The sequence below is a fragment of the Patagioenas fasciata genome, unplaced genomic scaffold, assembly GCF_037038585.1.
Source record: "Patagioenas fasciata isolate bPatFas1 unplaced genomic scaffold, bPatFas1.hap1 Unplaced_13, whole genome shotgun sequence".
NCBI lineage: Eukaryota > Metazoa > Chordata > Aves > Columbiformes > Columbidae > Patagioenas > Patagioenas fasciata.
The window spans coordinates 1,104,623-1,127,288 of record NW_027288544.1 but is presented as its reverse complement, the minus strand read 5'-3'; the positions used below and the strand labels follow the sequence as shown (position 1 = coordinate 1,127,288).

Genomic DNA, 22,666 nt, shown 5'->3' with positions numbered 1-22,666 from the left:
TGCGGCTCAGGAGTCTCAGTGACTTGTTTAAGCATGAGAGCTCATTTTCATTTTATCCTTTCCTGCACCCCTCACCCCTTGGGAGAGGAAACTGAAAAGACAGGCTCAGGAAAGTTCCTTATCTGTCTGGTAATCCTTGCAAGGATCTTCTCCTTGAGGCATCCCCCTGGAAAAGTCCTGGGGGTGATCTGGAGCTGTGAGCAGCACTGACTCATACAGCACCCTCTCCACAGCAGAAGCACCTTTACTGCCCTAATAGGGTTTGCTCCTTCTACCTACATCTTCTCCCCTCGGTGTTGTTGGGATCTCCCCGGGCAGGCTGAGCGCTGACCCTGGCAGGCGGCAGAGTCCCTGCCCTGGCACAGCCCTGGGGTGCAGGGACCCTGCTCTGCAGGACAGCCCTGGGCACCCCTGGGTGCTCACCCGGCTTCACAGCTGTTCAACATTGCCTGAGAGAGCCCCCTCCTTACAGATCCCACCAGCTGTGCCTGTACCAGTTTTAGGAGATGGCTCCAGGAGCTACAGCTGCATTGCCCTGCACCCAGAGACTTACCACGGCAAGGGCTGCAAAGGTTTCTCCTCCAGTGAGCTCTCAGTCATCCTCCCAGTCCTGACCACCTTTAATCTCTCTCTGCCTTGCTCGTCTCCCTGAGATCCCCAGGCAGAGCCCTCAGCCCTGCTGCGCTGTGCAGAGGAGCTGCTCCTGGGCAGAGCTGTCTCTCTGCAGCGCTGCCGCTTGCCAGGAGCTCCCTCTGTCCCAGGAGCCCAGCCCAGCTCAGCAGCACAGGAGCAGCCCAAGGCGCTTTAATGACCCCTCTGGTGGCTTTGGTGCTGAGTCCATGGACCTCAAGCCCTGGAGGAAGCTGAAGAAACCTCTCAAGAAGTCAAAGTCAGATTCAAACTCCAAAGTTTCTTGTTAAGTCAATGGATCCCATTGGGGAACACTACTGAGGAAATGTCCCCAGGGTTGGTTAGAGCAGAAAAATGGAGGTAGTGATGACTAGTCAGGAAAAGCAAAGTAAAGGTGGCTCTGATGCTGAGTAAACCTGGTTGTCTTTCATTAACCAAAGGGCCAAGCCCTGACCCCCAGCCCTGGGAAGGCAGATCCTGTCCCTCCCACATTGCCGAGGGCCCTTCCTGGACAGTGTGATGTGGGGCTGTGCAAGGCCAAGGGCAGGACTATGGTCCCACAACTCCCAGGTTCCTGGCTGGGGACAAGGAGGCCATGAGGCCCCTGTGCTGGAAGGACAAGGTGTCTCCTCACAGGCATCAGAGGTGCAGACAACAGCCATAGCTAAGGGGAGAAGGAGCTCATGTCTGGTGGGGCTTTCAGCCTCTTTACGTCCCTTGATCATCTCCACCACAGCCTGTCCTGTGCTGTGGCATCCCCTGCACCTCTTTCCCTGCAGGCTGCAGACATCCCCCCTGCTGCCCCACCTTGCTCTTGTCTGAGCATCTTCCTTCCTTTGCTGAGATCTCTCCATCCTCCCCAGCTGTTCCTTGAAGCACAAAGCCTTGGGCTGATGCTGACTCCCTCTGCTGACCTGCTCCACCACAGCACTGCCCTTCCAGTCACATTCCTTGCTGCTCATGTCCAGCCTGGACCTCCCCAGCTGCACTTTGGGCCATTATTTCTTTCTCAAACTCTTTCCCACTATGCAGAAAACCTCCACCACCTCTGAAACCACCCTTCAAGCACTCTCAGGCTACTCCTGCACTGCTGCAGCCTCCCCAGCGCTGCTGGGCCAAAGCAGCCCAGGTCCCTCAGCATCCCACACCATGTGCACAAGGTGCTGAACCTGCCTTGGCTGAGCCCTGCACTCTCCAGTTCCTCCCTGCTTCTCCAAACTGGGAAGCCGCACACTGGCACACCCCCGTGTGTGTGGGGTCACACCAGTGCTGAACCGAATGGGATGAGAACTCCAGGTGTCTGGGTCCCCACGCTCCTCCTCATGCAGCCCCGTGTGCAGCTGCCTTGTTCATGGTGAGCGTGCACCATGGGCTGGTGTGGGGACTTTGAAGTGCCCAGGCCCTTCTCCTCAGGGTCACTGCTCAGCGTGTTGGGTCTTGCTCTGTCGTGATGGATGGGGTTATTGTCCCACCCTGATACAGCACTGCTCAGTTCCTGGGATCAGCAGACTGAAGCCAGCTCAGCTGGAGCTGGGAGTGAAATGTCAAAGTTACAGAGGTCGAAGAGGGTAAAGAGAGGGGCTTCTGGTTGCATTTTCGATTTCGCTGCTCGGAAGTCCCCGGCAGCCCTTGTGGAGGCAGCTGACGTTACCACGGCGATGGTGATCACATCCCCTCCCCTTTGCCTTGAAAAAGCTTCTAGGAGGGCAGAGACGCACCAGGCACTGGGAGGTGAACCAGGTTGTGCAGCAGGTGAGCACGACCCACGCTGTGCTGCAGCAGTGACCGTGGTAGCTCGTGCAGTAGGGCGCAGAGGTTCTGTCCCTCCTTGCTGTTAGACCTCTCACCTGTTGCTGGTGACACACACTGGGGAGTGGCAGGGCCAGCAGACAGGACACAACCAGCTCTTGTAGGTCAGATTATCAGGGGTTTCGTCCGGCTGTGGTTTTTTTCCCCGGTTTAACTAAAGGCAGCAGTGGTTTCTAGAAAAGGAAAGCTGTTGCTGCTGTTAACACAAAGAGTGTGTCTACACAGACACTGCCCTCCAAGGAGGATGCAGCCACCCAGGTTTCTGGCTGTGCAGTGTCTGTGCCTGGCATTGGTACCAGAGGATGGTAAGGGAGGCACCTGTGTACGATGTGACCAGGTCAATGACTTACTGTGCCTAGTGGCAGAGCTTAAGGAAGAGGTGGAGAGACTAAGGTGCATTAGGGAGAGTGAAGAGGAAATTGACTGGTGGAGTCAAAAGGGTTTGGGTGGGCAACAGGAGATGACGAAGCCTTGTCCCTCCTGCCATAAGGCAGATAGAGCAGACCTAATTGATGGGGAGGAATGGGAATAGGTCCCTGATCGGAGAGGTAAAAGAACCCTCTCTTGAACCCCATCACCACCCCTGGTGCCCTTAACAAATAGATATGAGGCCCTGGACCCAGAAAATCAGGCAGGGAACAGCCAAGAAGATGTGCCTGGATGGACCATCCTCCTGGATGGACCTCATCTACAAAACGGATTACAACTGCAGCTGTAAGAAAAAAACAAACAAGGGTGGTTGTAGTCGGCGACTCCTCCTGAGGGGAACAGAGGGCCCTGTATGTCGCCCAGACCCATCCCACAGGGATGTCTGCTGCCTTCCTGGGGTCGGGCTGAGGGACATTAATAGAAGACTTGCGGAACTAATTCAGCCCTCAGACTATTATACCCTGTTAGCAGTCCAAGCTGGCAGCGAGGACATTAATAGAAGAAGTGCCAAGATAATTAAAAAAGACTTTAAAGCACTGGGTCGGTCAGTTCATGGAACAGGAGCACAGGCGATATTTGCCTCAGTTCCTGTGCTGTCTGGGATAGATGAGGAGATAAATAATGAGAGGAGTAGAAAAGCCCATCTCATTAACAGGTGGCCAAAGGATTGGTGTCACCATCAACATTTTGGGTTTTTTGACCATGGGGCAAACTCCATGGTATTTGGTCTCCTCATATGAGATGGGCTTCATCCTTCTAGGAAGAACAAGAGGACTATAGCCCAGAAGTTGTCGGGGCTGATCAGGAGGGCTTTAAACTGGGTTTGAAGGGGGAAGGGATTGAAACTGGGCTCTCCAAAGATCAGCCTAAGGATGGAAAGCCTGAATTAAGAGTGAAATCAGCAGCCTACTTGAAGTGCATGTACACTAATGCACGCAGTATGGGCAACAAGCAAGAGGAGCTGGAAGCCATCGTGCAGCAGGAAAGCTGTGACATAGTTCCATCACAGAAACATGGTGGGATGACTCATACGACTGCAGGGCTGCTATGTGTGGCCACCAAGCTCTTCAGAAGACACAGGCAGGGTAGGAGAGGTGGAGGGGTGGCTTTATATGTTAGAGAGTCTCTTGACTCTGTTAAACTTGAGGTCAGCAGTGACAAGGTTGAGTGTCTGTGGACCAGAATGAGGGGGAAGTCCAACAAGGCCGACATCCTTGTGAGTGTCTGTTCTAGACTGCCCAACCAGGATGATGGAGGAGGTGAATTATTCTACAAGCAGCTGTCTAAAAATCAACAGTCCTTGTTCTTATGGGTGACTTTAACCTGCTGGATATCTGCTGGGAGCTCAATATGGCACAGAAGAGGCAACCTAGGAATTTCCTAGAGTGTATAGAGGACAATTTCCCTCATTAGCTGGTAAATGAGCCGACCAGGAGTAAGGACCCGCTAGACCTACTGTTCACAATCAGAGAAGGGTTGGTGGGTGATGTAGTGGTTGGAGGCCACCTGGGCATAGCGACCATGAAATAATAGAATTTTCAATACTCAGAGATGCAAGGAGAGCCGTTAATAAAACCTCTACACTGGACTTCCGAAGGGCGGATTTTTGCCTATTCTGAAGTCTAGTTCAGAGCATACCCTGGGAAACAATGCTGAAACCACCTTGGGGTTCACTTCTGCGGGGTCACAGCCCAGGGCTGACCCTGATTGGCAGCTCTGTCATGGGCTCTGCACTGTGGGACCAGCGTGACCCAGGCAGTTGGGAGATCTCGGGATGAAGAAATGGGCACTGGGGAGCATCATGGGATCTGTTAGAGAGTCATTTTGACTAGAAACTGCCTGTGGCAAAGCAGGAGGGAAGCGTCTCTGTCAGCAGGATTATTCCACAGGGACCACGGGCGCTGGCAGCACCACAACCTGACCCCAAGCCTGTTGTCCCTGAGACAAACCCCTTCCGCACCGCCATGTCTTTGTTCTCTGCTGCCCCTGTTAACACTCGGGAAGATTTCCTGGCACCTGGGCAGACACAAACCAGCTCCGGGCCAAACCCCCTGAGACTTTTAATAAGCACAAATATGATGTACAATGTAAAAATGGAAAACAACTGGAGGAAACTCTGGACTGTTGGTGCTGCCCATGGGCAAAGGGAGGCGGTTCCTGATGCTCACAGCTCTCCCAGCTTCAATGACAGCAGGGATGGGCTCTCCTGGCTGGGGGCTCAGGGGTTGCTGTGCACCCAGCTCTGTCACAGCCTTTGTGTGTCACAGATGTGCCAGAGACATCTCTTCAGCGTCATCGTAGCCCATGCTCCCCGGGGACAGGGACGTGGTGCCTCCTTCAGCTCCAGGGACCCCAGCACTTCTCTGGGAGCACAGGCTGCCCCCTGCAAGGAGCAATGCGGGACATTGCAGCTCACCCCATGGGGCCTGTGCATCACGTTCCCCCCTGCTCCTCACCACACTCAGCTGCTTCTCCCACCCTTCAGTCCCTCCATGGGAAACTCCTGGGGCAGGTGCCCCCTTCCCAGGAGGTTTAGGTCTCAGTGCAGCAGCAACCAGGGTGGCAGTGGGGGTGGCAGTGGGGGTGGCACCCCAGGAACCAGCAGCGCTGAGTTTCCCTCTCACCTCTGGGTGCATCGCTGGGTTCTGCTTCCTCCTCTGGCACCCTGGGCATTTCCCAAGCTCCCTGTCCAGGGGCATCGCCCTCCCCAGGGAGAGAAACCTCCCTGGCATCATCATAGCCATCCACTGGGTCACCCTCAGGCAGAACAGAAACATCTGAAAAGAGAGGGGAGCTGGTGACAACGAGAAGATCCATCGTGCAGAGCAGAGGATGGGAGGCACTGGTGTTGGCAGCAGCACAGGAGACCCTCAGGTCCTCCTCATCTCTGACGGTGACACCCAGTGACACCTCTGTCCTTCACTTGTCTGCAGGCAGATCAGCCCCTTCCTGCTTCATTACCTGGTGCTGATCCCAGACCATCCTCCTCCTCTCGGTGCCCAGGGTAGGGCTGCAGCTGGGTCAGGGACTGCTCCGAAGAGGAGCCTGGAGAGATGCGCAGTGGGTGTTATGGGATGAGACCACTGACCTGGTTTGTGGCCAGTGCTGCTGAGGAAGGGGGACCCACAGAGCTGGGGCTTCATGGGGAGGAGGGCTGGGAATTCACCCTGCTCCCCTGGGACAAGCCCTGTCTCAAAGGTGCTCCCAGAGCTGCCCCAGGACAGCTCTTCCCTCACTCGTCAAGTGGCTGTAAGGGCAGGAAGAGAGGGGCTGTCCAGCTGCGACGGGCAAAGCTGGTTGGGAGGCAGCTCCTCTCCCGGGTCCAGGGCTGGGGTGCTCTCCCCACAGACCACACAGCCCCAGCACTGCAGGGACCACGAGCTGGGGGCTTCAGGGCATCAGCCCTGGGGTGGGGTGGGGAGAAAGGGTCCTGCAGATGTGCCCACACCCACCTAAGTGACCAAACCTCGCCTGCTTCTCCCACGCTGGGCTGTGACCGATCTCCTCGTACACGGCCTCGGGGAAGAGCTCCTGGGCTGTCCTGGAGCCTGGGAACAGAGGCAGAGCTGGCATGGGGACAGGCAGAGGGGCAATGGGACCCCACTCTCCTCCCCAAACCTGTTCCTTGGCCCAGCCCAGGACTGCTCCAACAGCACAGCCCCACTGTGCTGTCCAGGAACAGCTGCCACATTCCCAGCGAGGGCCACATCACTGTGGAGATGATCTAGGGCAGCATCACCCTCACATCAGCCACTTGGAGACAGCGCTCAAGCCCCTCTGGCCCCTGGGTCATCCCCCTTGTCTGACCCCAGAGCAGCTCCCGTGCTTCCCCTCCACCTGGAGCCAACCCCTGTCTGCCCCACAAGTCCATAGCAGGGCCCCTGCCCTACCAAGGGCACGCAGGGCTGGGCAGAGGGTCAGCCTGGGGCATGAATCCATGGAGATGGGCCCTGCTGCCCTATGTTCCTCTCGTCTTCTCCTTGCCCCAGAGTGCCCTCCAGCACTACCCAGAGCACTGCCAGCCTTGACCATCTCCTCCAGGATAACATTTCCCCCAGGATAACATCTACGGGATAACATCTCCCCCAGGATAACGTCTCCTACAGGATAACATCTCCCCTGGTCCTGCTCTGCCCTGTCTCCCCTTGCTCCATCTCTTGCTCCAATCATCTCTGGGCTCTCTCCACCCCTTCCTGCTGGTGCCCTATGGCCAGACAGTCAAAGGGGTGTGTGGGACAGGTGGCAGCACACAGTCTCCTCCCCTCAGCTCTGATTGTACCCCTTACTGACCCCCCACAGCACCCCCAGCCCTTCCAGGAGGCATCACTGGGAGCTCTGTGGAAGGACCCACCTCTGCACCCAGCCCTGGCACTGAACGCTTGCCAGGCCAGCAGGGCCAGGAGCAGGCAGAGAAGGGCCCCCAGGATGATGCAGATGATGACGGGCACTGAGGTTCTCCCGCTGACAGTCGGACGGCCCCGGGTGGGATCTACACGGGCAAGAACATGGAAGAACAGCACCAGCCCTGGGAGAGATGGAGGCAGCACCAGCCCTGACCCCCATCACACAAGGCAGCAGAGAGGGGAGGACCCCAGGGGGAATGATGGAGAAGCTTCCACCCTGCTGACTGAATTTCACCCCCTCCTCAACCCCCACATAATCACCCCAGTGCCACCTCCTGGGAGTTTCACGCTCCAGCAAGAAGCCCCTTCCACCCAACTGTGGGTCAGAGCCTGGCCCTGGGATACCCAGCCCTGGGGAGGATGAGTTACCTGCTCGGGGTGGGGATGCTGCTGTCCTGGGTGCAGCTGCAGGGGAGGAAAAGGAGAGCTGGGCTGAGAGGGTGGGAGTGCATGTACCAGGGAGCCTCCCCTGTAACACACAGCGTGTGTCTGTAGGGTCCCTGACACATCCCACCCCAATTGCCCCTCCCGTAGTGCTAGAAAGGAACCCAGGACAGGGCTGGGGGCCTCTGCCCTGGGCGGCGGGCAGGGTGGCACAGGTAGCCCAGGGGATGGATGGTCCTGGAGCTGCAGGGCTCCATGGGCATTGACCCAAGGACACAGTTCCACTGAGGCTGCTCCCTGCTTGGCACCAGGCTGCTGCATCCCACAGGAACGTTCCTGCTCTCGGGAGTTCAGGGGCCATGCCAGGACCAAGCGGGTGAAAGGCCTTCCCCAGCTCCCTGCTGATACCTGAGCAAGGGGTCCCAGCCCCCCGCTCACCCAAGCAGCGCACGGCAGCGTCTTCCTTATGCCGGCAAGCACGTCCGTCCCTAGGCTGGGCCCAGCAGTCCTGCAGAGACAACTCCGTTCCCCGGCACTCCACCCGCTCCAGCCAGATGGGGCCTTGGCCCACCCCAAAAGCAGCCTCATGCAGGGCAGACACCGCGGGGCCACAGCCCAGCTGCCTGCACGCCACCTGGGCGTCCTGCATGTCCCAGGAGTCATCGCACACTGTCCCCCAGGAGCCGCGATGCCAGAGCTCCACTCTGCCTGAGCACCCGTCCTCACCTCCCACGGCACGGATCTTCTCCCTGTCTGGAGAAGGCAAAGAGCTCCCACGGCACTCAGACAGCAGAGGAGCCAGGCAAGAGGAGCACGCGGAGGAGCAGCTCCCTACCTGTGCAGCTGCTGGAGTTGGGGCACAGGGCCAAAGGCTCTGGGGGCATTTCTGGGCGTCCCCTGAAGAAGGAAACACTGTGGTGAAGGGACTTGCTCGGGGGATTGTGCAGAAGAGAGCGGGGCTGAGCTCTGCTTGTGCCCTTGTGTGCCATCTTGGTTGCAGAGCAGCAGGAGGGTGGCCATGGAGGGGAGGCTCCTCTGAATCCTCTCTGGTCTCTGCTGAGACCCCACTTGCAGATGTCGCTGCCTCCCCGAGGCACTGCCGGGTGGCAACGGCTCCCAGACATGTGGGACACTGAGAACTGTGGTCACATCTGTACCACCAGCAGCAGAAGAGTCTGACATGGCAATGAAAACCCCTCCAAGCTCTTTCTCTGCATTTGGCCGTGCCCAGAGGGGAGCAGAAGCTGGGGTGACACCAGTGCCCGAGTGGCTCAGAGTTACCATTGCAGGTGATGTGGGTCTCATCTCGCAGGTCATCGCAAGACTGTGGGTCCCAGGGGGCGGATGGACACTGCCAGAAGGAGCTGGTTCCCTTCTCACATTGCATGTAATCCAGCCAGGCAGGGCCAGACACCCTGCCATAGGGCAGGCCTGTTTCCAGGGATCCTCCGTCCCCACAGCCCAGCTCCTTGCACACCAGTGACACCGTGTCAGGAGTCATCGAGCTGGAGCAAACGCTCCCCCACGTCCCGTTGTAGAAAACCTGGAGGTGCCCAGAGCAGCCATCACTGTTCCCCAGCCTCAGGTCCATGAAGTCTGGGAGGAAAGGCAGCAAGAGAACAGGCTGGTGTGGGGCTGTGGGAGCCAGGACACCCCTGCGCTCCCCAGGCCCCCAGCCAGGTAGGGCAGGGCCAGCAAGTCCCCCTTGCACCCAAGGCAGAGAGAAGTCCCTGATGGACACAGCCCCTGCTCTCCCCGCTCACCCTGGGGGACAGCTGAGCTCCCCAGGGACCCCGGCGAACTGAGGGCACCCGTGCATGGGTGTCCCTAGGCCAGGCTCAGGCAGGGGCTCAGCCAGGGACAGCCCTGCATCCCGGCCTCCGGGGAAGCATCCCGGCACAGCTCCCGGCACACACCTGAGCAGATAACACCCGCATCCTCTTTGTGCCCACAGTCGTGCTGCCCCCAGGGCCCGGCAGCGCAGTCCCAGAGAGCAGCTTCGGCCCCAGAGCAGTTCACACCGTCCAGCCAGATCTGCCCGGAGCCTTCCCCGAAGCGAGCGGAGCCAGCCGCCTCCACCGCCCCTCCACAGCCCAGCTGGTGGCAAACGACGGCGGCATCAGACAGGTCCCAGCCATCGTCACAGACGGTCCCCCAGCTGCCCTGGTAGTAGATCTCCACTCTCCCTGCGCAGCGCCCGGGTCCGTTCACCAGCCGGACCCGCAGTGGGGAGGAACCCCAGGTGTTGTCAGGGGGTGGCCGCCCCCCCACCCCATCATCTGGGGACCCGTTCAGCGCCGCTCACCCCAGCAAATGACTCCCATGTCCTCCACAACCCCTCCCAACAGGGCACTCCTGGGCAGGGAGCTGTTGCAGCGGGTCAGGCTGGCCTCGTGCCCTGCGCACCGGACCCCTCGCAGCCCCATGGGGCCCGTCCCTCGCTCAGGCTTCGGGGGGTTGTAGGCTTTTTCTGCCTCTCCACACCGCAGCTGCCGGCACACCACGCTGGCCTCCCGCACGTCCCACTGGTCGTCCAGGACTCTGCCCCACATCCTGTGCTGAAAGATCTCCACTCGCCCGTCGCACCGGCTCCCGCCGCCGACCAGTCGCAGGGACGTAGGGTCGGCTGGGCCTGGGGACAGTAGAGGAGCCACAGCCATCAGCGGCACCGGGCAGCACGGCAGCCTCCAGGGAAGAGGGCAAGGGGGGGTTGTCTGACCAAACAGGGCGAGAGTGAGCCCTGTGCTGACAAGAAGCGAGGGCAAAGCCCAGGCCCTGTCTGCAGCTCACACCCGGGTCTGCTTCTGCTGGGTGATGGGATGAGGCTCTGCAGGGCTCTCTGTGGGGATGGGATGTGTTTGTCTGCAGCTGCAGGATGGAGCAGAGCCCCACCAGCCTGTTCTGGGCTCATCATATGGAACCCGGGCCGGGCAGTGGTACCAGGGTCTAAGGCGCTGCCCTGGGGACAGGTGTCTGTCTCTGTTCAGACCTCAGCTCTCCCAGAGCAGAGCGATCAGTCTGAGCAAGGAAAGCCCCCCAGGGATCCTCCAGGGAGAAATTTAGCCTGGTGCTGCCATGGGACCCCTGCTTTGGGTGGCCATGTCTCACACAAAGGGAAACGGAGCTAATGCACTATTTTCCCAGCACTCACCTGAGCAAATGACAGCAGCGTTGTTCCCGTGGGAGCACGGGGGGGCCCCCAGGGTGACCACTGGGCACTGTCCCAGGTGGGCTTCAGTCCCGTCACAGTGGAATGAGTCTCTCCAGACAGGGCCAGTCTCTCTCCCAAAATGCTCTCCTCCAGGAATGGACTCAGCAAACCCACAGTTGAGTTGATGACACAGAACATGGGCATCCAAGAGATCCCAGTGGGAGGCACAGAGAGTTCCCCAGCTCCCCAGCATCTGGACCTCCACCCCCCCCGCACACGCTGTGCTGCCATTCACCAGCCTGAACCCTGTGTACTCTGGGGACAGAGGAGGAGAGAATCACAGAATCACACGTTAGGGATTGGAAGGGACCTCAAAGCTCATCCAGTGCAGTCCCCCCATGGAACAGGAACACCCAGATGAGGTTACACAGGAAGGTGTCCAGGTGAGTTTGAATGTCTGCAGAGAAGGAGACTCCACAACCTCCCTGAGCAGCCTGGGCCAGGCTCTGGAACCCTTACTGCAGACTGCACTCACTCAGTTCAGCTGTGAGGATGCTGTGGGAGATGGTGTCAAATGCTTTACTGAAGTCAAGATAGATCACGTCCACTGCTCTGCCATCACCCATCCACCTCATTATGTCCTCATAAAAGTCGATGAGGTTGGTCAAGCACAACTTCCCTTTGGTGAAGCCGTGTTGACTGTCCCTAATGACCCTCTTATCCCTGATATGCCTTGAGATGGCACCAAGGAGAAGTTGTTCCATCAGTTTCCCAGGGATGGAGGTGAGGCTGACCGGTCTATAGTTACGTGGATCCTCCTTCTTGCCCTTTTTGAAGACTGGAGTGACATTTGCTTTCCTCCAGTCCTCAGGCAACTCTCCCGTTTCCCAAGACTTGGCAAAGATGATGGAGAGCAGCCCAGCAATGACCTCAGCCAGCTCCCTCAGCACCCACGGGTGCATCCCATCCGGACCCATGGATTATGGATGTCCAGATGGCCTAACTGCTCCCTAACCCAGTCCTCATCAACCCAGGCAAACTCCTCCATTGTGCTGCCTTCCTCTGGGGCCTCAGTAGTACGGGGCTCCTCAGGACAGCCCCCGGCAGAGTAGGCAGAGACAAAGAAGGCGTTCAGAAAGGGTGGGTTGGTGCTTTTGTACCCTCCGTAGCTGGTGGAAAGGCCAGAGGGACAAAGGCCTTTCTTCTTCTGCATGGTTTTCATGCTGCAGACAGTCCCATTACCCCTTCTGTCCTACACTCACCCAGCCTGGTCCTTGCTCTGTTCCCAACCCCCCACAGAGCCCCAGTGTTCAACACCCCACCCCGAGTCCTCACGTGTGCAGCTGACAGCAGCGCTGTTCATCTGGGTGCAGGCCTGGTCCCTGGAGGACCCCGTGGGGCAGGAGGACAGGAGGGACTCATTCCCCACACACTGCAGCTCTCCATCCCACACGGGACCAGCCCCTTCTCCAAAGTGACCTCCTGCAGACACAGGCAGGGCCACGCCGCACTGCAGCTCCCTGCAGACCACCTCAGCAGCCTGGGGGCCAAAGTGGGAATCACAAACACTTTTCCACTGGTCCCCGTCATGGATCTCCACACGTCCTGAGCAGTGGCTCTTCCCGTCCACCAGACGGACAAATCCTGGAGGAGGCGGGGAAAGCAAAGCAAAAGAAAACAAGAAAACAAACAAAACCACAATAAAACCTAACCAAACAAAGAAACAAAAAAGTAACCAAACATACAAATCCAACGCCACACCTGGGAGCTCCCCAGAACTCTCTGGCAGTTACATGTCCACATCCCACATCACCCCCAAGCAAGCCATGGCCAAACTGCCATTGCACATCCTAGGGGAAGCTGTTGGGGTCGTGATGATGACACAAACACATCCAGGACCCCTCCGGCCCTTCTCTACACCATCAGAGCACTCGAGGTATGTGGCTGCCATACGTCTCCCATGTCTCTGAGGGGGAACAACCCAGCATGACCAGCCATCTCATGCTCTTCCTCCAAGGTGTGGGTGCCGAACAAGTTGCCCTGTCGTGTTTCCAGCACAGGGATCCTCAGCCTTGTTTGCTGGGAACTGGCAGAATGGGTGGGGACCAGTACAGACCAGAGGACACCCTACGGCAGGATGGAGGATTTTCCTGGAGCCCAAGGCACCAGGTGAGGTGGGACTGAGACACTGAGGCAGGGTCAGGACACACTGAGGCAGGGGCAGTTCACCCTGGGGTCGGCTCCCTCTGGGCTTTCCCCAAGGACCAGTTACGCCAGCAATGACCGTCCCAGATTGGCAGGTCGACCAGCATCACTGGGCCCAGATCCAGCTCATGTTTGTTGTTCCCCGAGAACACAGCCAGGGCCTTCCCCCATCCCAGCCCCAAAGGTGGGAACAGGCTGATCCCTTACCTGAACACGTCACTCCAGTGTCAAGACTGTGATCACAGTCATGTTCACCCCATCCTGCATGTTTGCAGTCAGACAGGGCAGATTCGGTGCCATCACAGCCAACATCATCCATCCAAATGGGGCCAGATCCTGGCCCAAAGTGTCCGTACTGTGGAGCTCCAACAGCAGACCCACAGTCCAGCTGCTTACAAACCACTGCAGCATCGTTCATGTCCCAGTAGTCACCACACACTGTCCCCCACTGTCCCTGGTGTTTCACCTCCACTCTCCCAGCACAGTGCCTGCCGCCATCTGCCAGCCTCACCTCCGCAGCACCTTCAAACACTGACACAGGACCAGTCAGATCAGCATCAAGCCCCAGCACTGTGGGTGTCAGGGTGGGATCCTCCTCCCTTCCAGGCTGTCCCCAGTATGGTGCAGAGGTCCCTTCTATCCCCAAGGACCGTGCAAGCCTGGGACGAGCAGCTCCAGCCCTGCTGGGTCATTTGTAACCCCAGAGATTTCAGCACTTCCTTCTACTCTTGCAGACCCCCTTTCAACCTGCCCCTGGCCCAGACCCACCTAGAGCACCAACTCCTCCCCAGCCAGCACCCTGGGAAGAGACCTGTCCCCAGGGATCCCCAAGCACAGGCTGCTGTTTCTCCCAGGACCCCCAGCTCCCCTGGACCACAGTCTGCCCTGAGTACTTGCCACCTCATCATCTCAGGCCTTTGTGTATGCCCTGTGAAGCAACAGGTTGATCCCAGAGAGGCCTACCAGCCCATTGTTCCCTTTGTCCTGGGGCATCAGCCCAGCCCTGCCCTTGTCTGTGATCCCCAGGAGGGTCACATCTCTTTCAGCTGTGGGAACAGATGCCCCAGTTCCTTTGTCTCCACAATCCCAAACTGTCCCCTCCTCAGGCTGGGGCCACCCCAGTGTTCAACACCCCACCCCGAGTCCTCACGTGTGCAGCTGACAGCAGCGCTGTTCATCTGGGTGCAGGCCTGGTCCCTGGAGGACCCCGTGGGGCAGGAGGACAGGAGGGACTCATTCCCCACACACTGCAGCTCTTCATCCCACACGGGACCAGCCCCTTCTCCAAAGTGACCTCCTGCAGACACAGGCAGGGCCACGCCGCACTGTAGCTCCCTGCAGACCACCTCAGCAGCCTTGGGGCCAAAGTGGGAATCACAAACACTTTTCCACTGGTCCCCATCATGGATCTGCACACGTCCTGAGCAGTGGCTCTTCCCGTCCACCAGACGGACAAATCCTGGAAAACAAACAAACAAACAAAAAACAAAAAACCAAAACAAAACAAAACAATAAAAACAACTTGGGCTTTCCCAGAGCCCTCTGGCAGTTACTTGTCCATGTCCCACATCAGCTCCAAGGACTCCCTGGACAAACTGCACATTGTAAATCCCAGGGGAAGCTATTGGGTGAGTCTTCGTGCCACAAATACATCCAAGGCTCCTCCTCCCCTTCTCTACAGCACCAGAGCACTTGAGGTGTGTGTCTGCCACACACTCACAGCCACAGGTGCTGCTCAGACAAAGGGCTCCCACACAAGGTCCTCTGTGCTGCCCAGCATGCTCCCCCAGCACTGCAGCCGTGTGAGCAGTTGGGGTCCAGGAGAACTGGCCCAGATGGTGACAAAGCTGCAGCTGCTCAGCCCCTGCAGAGCTTGAACCAGGCAGGACCATCATCACCTGTGTGCAACCAGAGGCTCACTCTGATCCCAGGCTGTTCCTGCAGTGTTGGGAGGTTCCTTTTAGGTGGGAGATGTCCCAGAGCACAGAAATGCAGGAGCTGTTACCATGGCTGGTGCTTTCCAGAGCCCTCCAAGGCCTGCTTGAGGGGGATGTTCTCATCCAGGGACACGGTGCTCTGCCCAGGGGTGCACAGGTCCCAGGCCAATGGCCAGGCAGGGAACAGGAGAGTTGTATGTCCCCCTGGCCTCTCGCTGCCTCAGAGGGTGACAGCAGCACAGATGAGTCAGTCAGTGCTGGTATAGACCCCGTTTCATGGGTCATTGTGGGGAGCTGTGGGCAGGGAGGAGGGGTTGGGCAGCTGGTCATTGCTGCCTGCATGGGGTGCTGTCCCCACAGGGATGTCACAGCTCTCCCCAGGGACCAGTTACACCAGCAATGACAGTTCCAGCTCAGCAGCATGATTGATTAATTTGGCCAGATCCAGCATGTGTGTTGCTCCTTATGGCACAGCCAGGTCCCTTCCCCAGTCCCATCCCCTAAAGGTGAGAAAAAACTGACCCGTTACCTGAACATGTCACTCCAGCATCAAGACTGTGACCGCAGTTATGTTCACCCCATCCTGCATGTTTGCAGTCAGACAGGGCAGATTCGGTGCCATTACAGCTGACATCATCCATCCAAATGGGGCCAGATCCTGGCCCAAAGTGTCCGTACAGAGGAGCTCCAACAGCAGATCCACAGCCCAGCTGCTTACAAACCACTGCTGCATCGTTCATGCTCCAGTAGTGACCACACACGGTTCCCCACTGTCCCTGGTGTTTCACCTCCACTCTTCCAGCACAGCGACTGCCGCCATCTGCCAGCCTCACCTCCGCAGCACCTTCAAACACTGACACAGGACCAGTCAGATCAGCGTCAAGCCCCAGCACTGTGGGTGTCAGAGTGGGAGACCCCTCCCCTGCACGCTGTCCCCAGGGTGGTGCAGAGGTCCCTTGTTTCCCTACGGGCTGTGTAAGGCTGGGGCGACCAGCTCCAGCTCTGCTGGGTCATTTGTGACCTCAGAGCTTTCAGCTTTTCCTTCTACCCTAACAGACCCTTCAACCTGACCCTGGACCAGACTCACCTAGAGCACCCACTTCTCTCCAGCCAGCACCCTGGGAAGAGACCTGTCCCCAGGGATCCCCACGCAGACGCTGCTGCTTCTCCCAGGACCCTCAGCTCTCCTGGACCATAGTCTGCCCTGAGTACTTCCCAGCTCATCATCTCAGGCCTTTGTGCACCCCCTGTGGAGCAAGATGTTGATCCCAGGGAGTCCTACCAGCCCAGTGTTCACTTTGTCCTGGGGCATTAGCCCAGCCCTGCCCTTGTCTGTGATCCCCAGGAAGGTCAAGACTCTGCCAGTCCATGAGAACAGATGTCCCAGTTCCCTTGTTTCCACTGCACCAACTGTCCCCTCCTCAGACTGGGTTTCACCCCAGTGTTCAACACCCCACCCTGCGTCCTCACGTGTGCAGCTGACAGCAGCGCTGTTCATCTGGGTGCAGGCCTGGTCCCTGGAGGACCCCGTGGGGCAGGAGGACAGGAGGGACTCATTCCCCACACACTGAAGCTCTCCATCCCACACGGGACCAGCCCCTTCTCCAAAGTGACCTCCTGCAGACTCAGGCAGGGCCACGCCGCACTGTAGCTCCCTGCAGACCACCTCAGCAGCCTTGGGGCCAAAGTGGGAATCACAAACGCTTTTCTACTGGTCCCCATCACGGATCTGCACACGTCCTGAGCAGCGGCTCTTCCCGTCCACCAGACGGACAAATCCTGGAAAAAAACACCAAAAACCAAATCATACAAACCTGTGGTGAGGCAGGAGGGGTTGGGCAGCTGCTCAGTGCTGCTTGCATGCGTTCCTGTGCCCGCAAGGCTGTCACAGCTTTCCCAAGGACTGGTCACACCAGCAATGACAGTCCCAGCTCAGCAGACTGGTTGGCCACATTGGGAACTCCTTCAGATCATGTTTGTTGCTTCCTGAGAGGGCCAGTGCCTTCCCTCATCCCACCCTAAAGGTGGGATCAGGTTGACCCCTTACCTGAACACATCACTCCAGCATCCTCAGCATGATCACAGTCATGATCACCCCATTCGCTGTGTTCGCAGTCAGACAGGGCAGATTCCGTGCCGTTACAGCTGACATCATCCATCCAAATTGGGCCAGATCCTGGCCCAAAGTGTCTGTACTGAGGAGCTCCAACAGCAAATCCACAGTCCAGCTGCTTACAAACCACTGCTGCATCATTCATGCCCCAGTAGTCATCACACATGGTCCCCCACTGTCCCTGGTGTTTCACCTCCACTCTCCCAGCACAGCGCCTGCCGCCATCCACCAGCCTCACCTCTGCAGCACCTTCAAACACCAACACAGGATGAGTCAGGAGAGCACCAAGCCCCAGCACTGCAGCTCTGGGGGAACCTCCTGCCTGGGCAGAGTCAGGGGTACCAGGGTGGGAGCCCCCTCCCCTGCAGGTCCCCAGAGCAGTGTGAGGGTCCCTTCTGTCCCCACAACTGCACAAGGCTGGGGGTGCCCATGTCCAGACCTGCTGGGTCATTCTCCATCCCACCACACAAGGCACCTCTTCCTACCTCAACGGCCACCTGCCCCCCACCCATGCCCACCCACACACCGCCCTGCCCTGCACTGGGCACCCACTGCCCCCAGCCCAGCACTCCCTGAACAGCCCCGTGTACCTAGGGCTGCAGCTTCCCATGTAAACCACCTGCCCCAGCACCATCCAAACCCAGCCCATCCCCAGGGCTTTCCCTGTTCCCACTGAGATGATCCAGAGGATCCCACATTCCCTCCTCTCCCCTGGCATCAGCCCTGGGCCAGCCACCCAGGAAGGCCATGTCTCTACTGCAGATGTCCCTGTCCTCTCTCTCTCTGGGGGGCACAAACTGCCCTCGTGGGGTCAGGGCTCCCCTGGAACAAGGGGCAGTGAGCAGTGCACCAAGCCTCTGGGGCACCCCAGAGGTTGGCAGTGCCCTGGGGATCTCTGGGTGTTGTCATCACCAGTGAGGCACCGCTGGTCCAGAGGCAGAGCGCTGGGGACAAGGGGTCCCAAAAGGTACCCCAGGACAGGGGGTCTGTGAATCCAGCCAGGCACAGAACACTGGAGCTCTGGAAAAGGAGGTGCTCTCTCCCACCCAGACAGGCACAGGGAAAGGCACAGGCTCCGTGGAACTGAGCACCTTCTGCCCCCTGTCTCAGCAGCATCTGCAAAGAAACCCCATTCCCAAACAGATCCCCATGACCACACTGGTACCCGCTGGCCCTGGGCAGTAGGACAAGGGAGTCAGCACTTACCCCTGCACAGCTGTACCCAGAGGAGCAGCCACAGCGTCTGAGGGGACAGGAGTCCCTCTGTGCCCATCCTGAGCCTCCTGCCCTGATGGCACATCCCTCTGTGCCGCACTCCCTGCCACAGCTCCAGGGACTCGGGGGAGCAATGATGACAGGAGGGCAATACATCTCTGCAGATGTCCCCCAGTTACAGGAGGAACCAATCGAAGCAGCAGCACCTTTTTAGACATTATCAGGAGCCATCTCCCCTCCGAGACGGCCCAGTCCTCCAATGAACTTCTCCAGCACCGTTCATGACCATATATGAGGGACGGCTCTGCTTCAGGTGTCACATCACTGCAATGGTAGAACATCACAGGACAGGGCTGGCTGTAGTGGGGGAAGCAGTTTGTTCACCCCTTGAGCTCTGAGTGCGGACCAGGAGCACTGAGCATGTGCTGCAACAGGCACATCCAAGAGCCCGAGGTGAGAGTGTCCAGTCACCCCAGTGCCATAAGACCCAGGGGGCTGGGACTGCACCGGGGCTGTGTCAGGAAGGGAAGGAAACAGCACCTGTGACAGAGCCCGCTGTGTTGGGAGCAGCAGCTGGGAAAGGGCCTTAGCCCAGGGCAGAGCCCCATCCCAGGAGCGCTGGCTCACCCACCGCTCCCTGGAGAGCCCGCGGAAGGTCCCTCACAGGAGCTGGAGCTGCGACACGTCCCTGTCGTGGCAGCAGACGTGCAGCCCAGAGGCTCAGACGTGTCCCAGACTGTCAGCATGTCACCGAGGGGCCGTTATTCCCCACGGGTGGATCAGAGCTGCAGCCTGCAGGTGCACAAACCACAGCCCCCGTGCTCCCCCCGCGGTGCCCAGGCAGGAAGTCTGTGGTTTCCTCCTGGCGCCGTGCCCGGGCTCATCCCTGCGGTGCCCCTAAGACACCCCCAGCCCGACAGCTGCAGCCAGGGCTGCAGGGGCTGCTCCTTCAGCCTCGCAGGCACGGGGTCGGGCAGCTCCTGTACCTCCTGGGGACCCTGTGACAGCACATGGACGGTCGGCACCGAGCTCCATGGCCATGGGGTGACACTGGTGATGTGAGCACTGCTCCTCCTACTGCAACTGCTGTGTGCTCATTGGTTATATTGTCAGTGACCTCACACCCTCTAGTGCCACCGCTGCGTGCTCGTTGGTTACACTGACAGTGACCTCACACCCCCCAGTGCTGGCTCAGCCCACAGCACCCACTATTCCCAGCTGGTCTCCCATCCAAGCACTGACCGGGCCCGATCCTGCTTAGCTTCCCAGATCAGAAGAGATGGGGCATTCTCAGGGTGATGTGGTTGCTTAATTTATACATATATATATATATATGTATATATACATATATATTTAAGTTCCCCGAGTATATCCTGATAGTATCTGAACTAAACCCTTTTTTTAAGGGCAGAGCAGAGGGGCAGGAGAACCTCTCTGACCTACTGACTACCCCCTTCTAACCCACCCCAGGTACCATTGGCTTCCTGGCCACAAGGGCCCAGTGCTGGCTCATGGTCACCTTGTTGTCCCCAGGACCCCCAGGTCCCTTTCCCCTACGCTGCTCTCTAACAGCTCATTCCCCAACTTACACTGGAACCTGGGGCTGTTCTGCCCAGATTCAAGACTCTACTGAGACCCCAGGGACCTCACCAGCACAACCTGTTTGCTCTGTGCACATGTTGGAGTCCTCACCAGCACAACCTGTTTGCTCTGTGCACGTGTTGGGGTGACCCCATCTGGCAGCACCCACCCAATCACTTGCTCAATCCCCAGCAGTGGGATGGGGGAGGGAGCTGGAAGGGCAGAAGCAAGAAAGAAAACCTTATGGGTCAAGATAAAGACAGTTTAAGAAGTGAAGAAATAGTTACTCACAGCAGCAGATACATATGTCCAGACTGTCTCTGAGCAAAGGATGTTTTAATGTGTGGGAGATTTGAGGGATTTTCTTGAGGTTGTTGTGTGGATGGGTTTCTGTTATATGGAGATTTATTTCTGAACTATCCAGGCTCAAAGGAATTTCAAGGCCACCTCGAAAGCTGAAAGCAGGACCTGCTGTGGGAGTGAGGCAGTTCTACAATAACAGTACCTCAACAAGATGTAAATCAACAGACCTATCAGCAGTGAGACTCGGGTGCCTGGGCAGCACGTGACCATGGACAATATCCAATCAGCTAACGCATGCTTGGAGCCTGGATGCATGATCAGGAAGTAACTGCATGTATAAGGAGGCTTGTTTCTGTAATAAATGGCTTTGCTTAAATTCATATGGGATCGTGTGGAGTCCGTGAGTTTTCGCCCTCGCATATGATTGTCACTTTTCTTGTTGTGGATTGTCCTATCACCTTTTTCTCTCCAAATCCCTCTCCCTTTGCCCGGGGCTTTCATCTGCCCCAGTGTCCATGGGTAGAGAAATCTGTCTCACAGGAGCCAGGCGGGGAGAAGTATTTGACACTTGTCAGGACCAGGAGCCCAAACTGCCCTCTGCTCTCGTGCTGGTGGGTCTCTGCACCCCTCTGGTTCTTCCCCAAAGACTCCTCTGATCCTGCTGGTGGGTCTCCGCACCCCTCTGGTTCTTCCCCAAAGAATCCTCTGATCCTGCTGGTGGGTCTCCGCACCCCTCTGGTTCTTCCCCAAAGGCTCCTCTGCTGCAGGTGGCAGGCACGTTGGCTCCTGTGGGGAGCTGCTGCAGCTCAGCGCTGTTGCAAGGAGCAGAATCTGATCCCAGAGCAGGAGAGGGGAGGAGGCGGCTGTGACCGACATCCTCTCCCACTTCAGCATTGCCCAGCTCCCTCCTGGGATCTCCTCCACCCATGGTGACCCTGGGGGAACTGGGGCAGCCCAGGCTCACACGTACCAATGCTCAGCACCCTGGAGCCAAAACTGCCAACTAAGTATTCCATCCCATCCACGTCATACATCATATAAAAGGGGGAGAACACGAGGGTCTCCCCCCTCTCTTCGACTGTGGCTGACATCTGGGGAGGATCCTGCCTGCTGTCCCTGTGACCTGAGGCCTAGGAACATACCCTGCATCCTTGAATCCAGTTCCAGTTCAATGCAGAGTCCAGCCCAGGACTTCTGGGTGCCTGCACTTCAGTTACTGGAGCAGCTCTGAGCTTTGCCGGGGAATTCAGGACTTGTTTTGTATATTTTGTGTTATTTTCTCTATTTTCTTAGGAGCATTAGTAAAATATTTTTAACATTTTTTTTCCAACTTGCAAGTCTGTCTCGCTTTTCCTCCCATCATCTTTACTCTCCATCAAATGATTGGTCAAACCACTTGTCAATCATCCATGTGCTGCACTCCCACCAGCCGTGATTGGTGCAGCCAGCACAGCCCAACCCTTAGCTCTGCCCAGTTTGTTCAACTCTCGCCAACTTTCCTGCAGGCCTCAAAGCTTGATTGGCTGCTTACATATCAATCACTTGACTTGCCCCACCTCCTCAAATGTGATTGGCTGTCCTGGGCCCACTGACTCCCCATAGACTTCTGGGCGGTTGTTGCCAGGCAACGAGCTCCGCCTGAAAACGACGTCGTGTGCTCTAAACAAAGGCTGTGGGTGATAAAAGACACGTTGGGACCCTAAACATGAGGATTTGGTCCCAAGGAGGAGGCTCTGGGCACTCAAAGGACGGGCAGATGCTACAGATAGCGTTTTGGGCCTGAACACGAGGGGACCCTCTTGGTTCCCACCCAAGCTGGGTTTGGTGCCCGTGACCCCACGGAACGACACCTGTGCTGTCCGGAGTGGCCACGGAACAGACGGAGCCCAAAGACACGGCCTCCAGGAGCTCAACGGGCTGTTGTGACATTTCATGGACGTTTCACAGGGGCAGCCCATGGACTGAGGGCAACAGTCTGTGTGTGACATCAAAGGGCGGGAAGGGGAGCGGTGGTTGGTGAGGACATGTTGGATTGTGTGGGACCTGAGCCTGACGTCCATGGGGTGGAACAAGGGGTGCAGAAAGGACCGTGGTGGTGGCGACACTGCTCCTGCGTGGAGCTCCAGAGGCTGCAGGGAGATTTCTGCTCCACCAGGGACCAGCACAAGGCAATGGCCCGTTCATGTCTGTCCCTGCTCTGGGGCTGTGACCCCAGCAGCCCCTGCACAGCAGCAGTGTCCTCACTGCCAACACCGGCTCTTTGCTCCGTCTGCCCCTCTGTCCTCATCTCCTCGTGCTCTCCCCACTCCCAGGCACCTTTCCCACCTCCTCCAGGACCCACCGAGGCCTCTGTCTGTCTCTATAGAGACTGAAAGCCCCTGCTTATATCTCCCCAAAATCCTGGCGACAATTTCCCTCCCTGTTTCCCATTGGTTTGTACTTCAGGTTTACAGACTCCCTCGGCGCATACAATAACCCTTCCCCTCATCAATATGGATTCTTGGTA

At 57.9% G+C, this 22,666-nt stretch overlaps 1 pseudogene; it reads right to left on the bottom strand.

Moving 5' to 3' along the window:
- Positions 1-3,616: 3,616 nt before the first annotated feature.
- On the bottom strand, positions 3,617-17,810 carry LOC139826739 (scavenger receptor cysteine-rich type 1 protein M130-like; annotated as a pseudogene).
- Between the last annotated feature and the right edge of the window lie 4,856 nt (positions 17,811-22,666).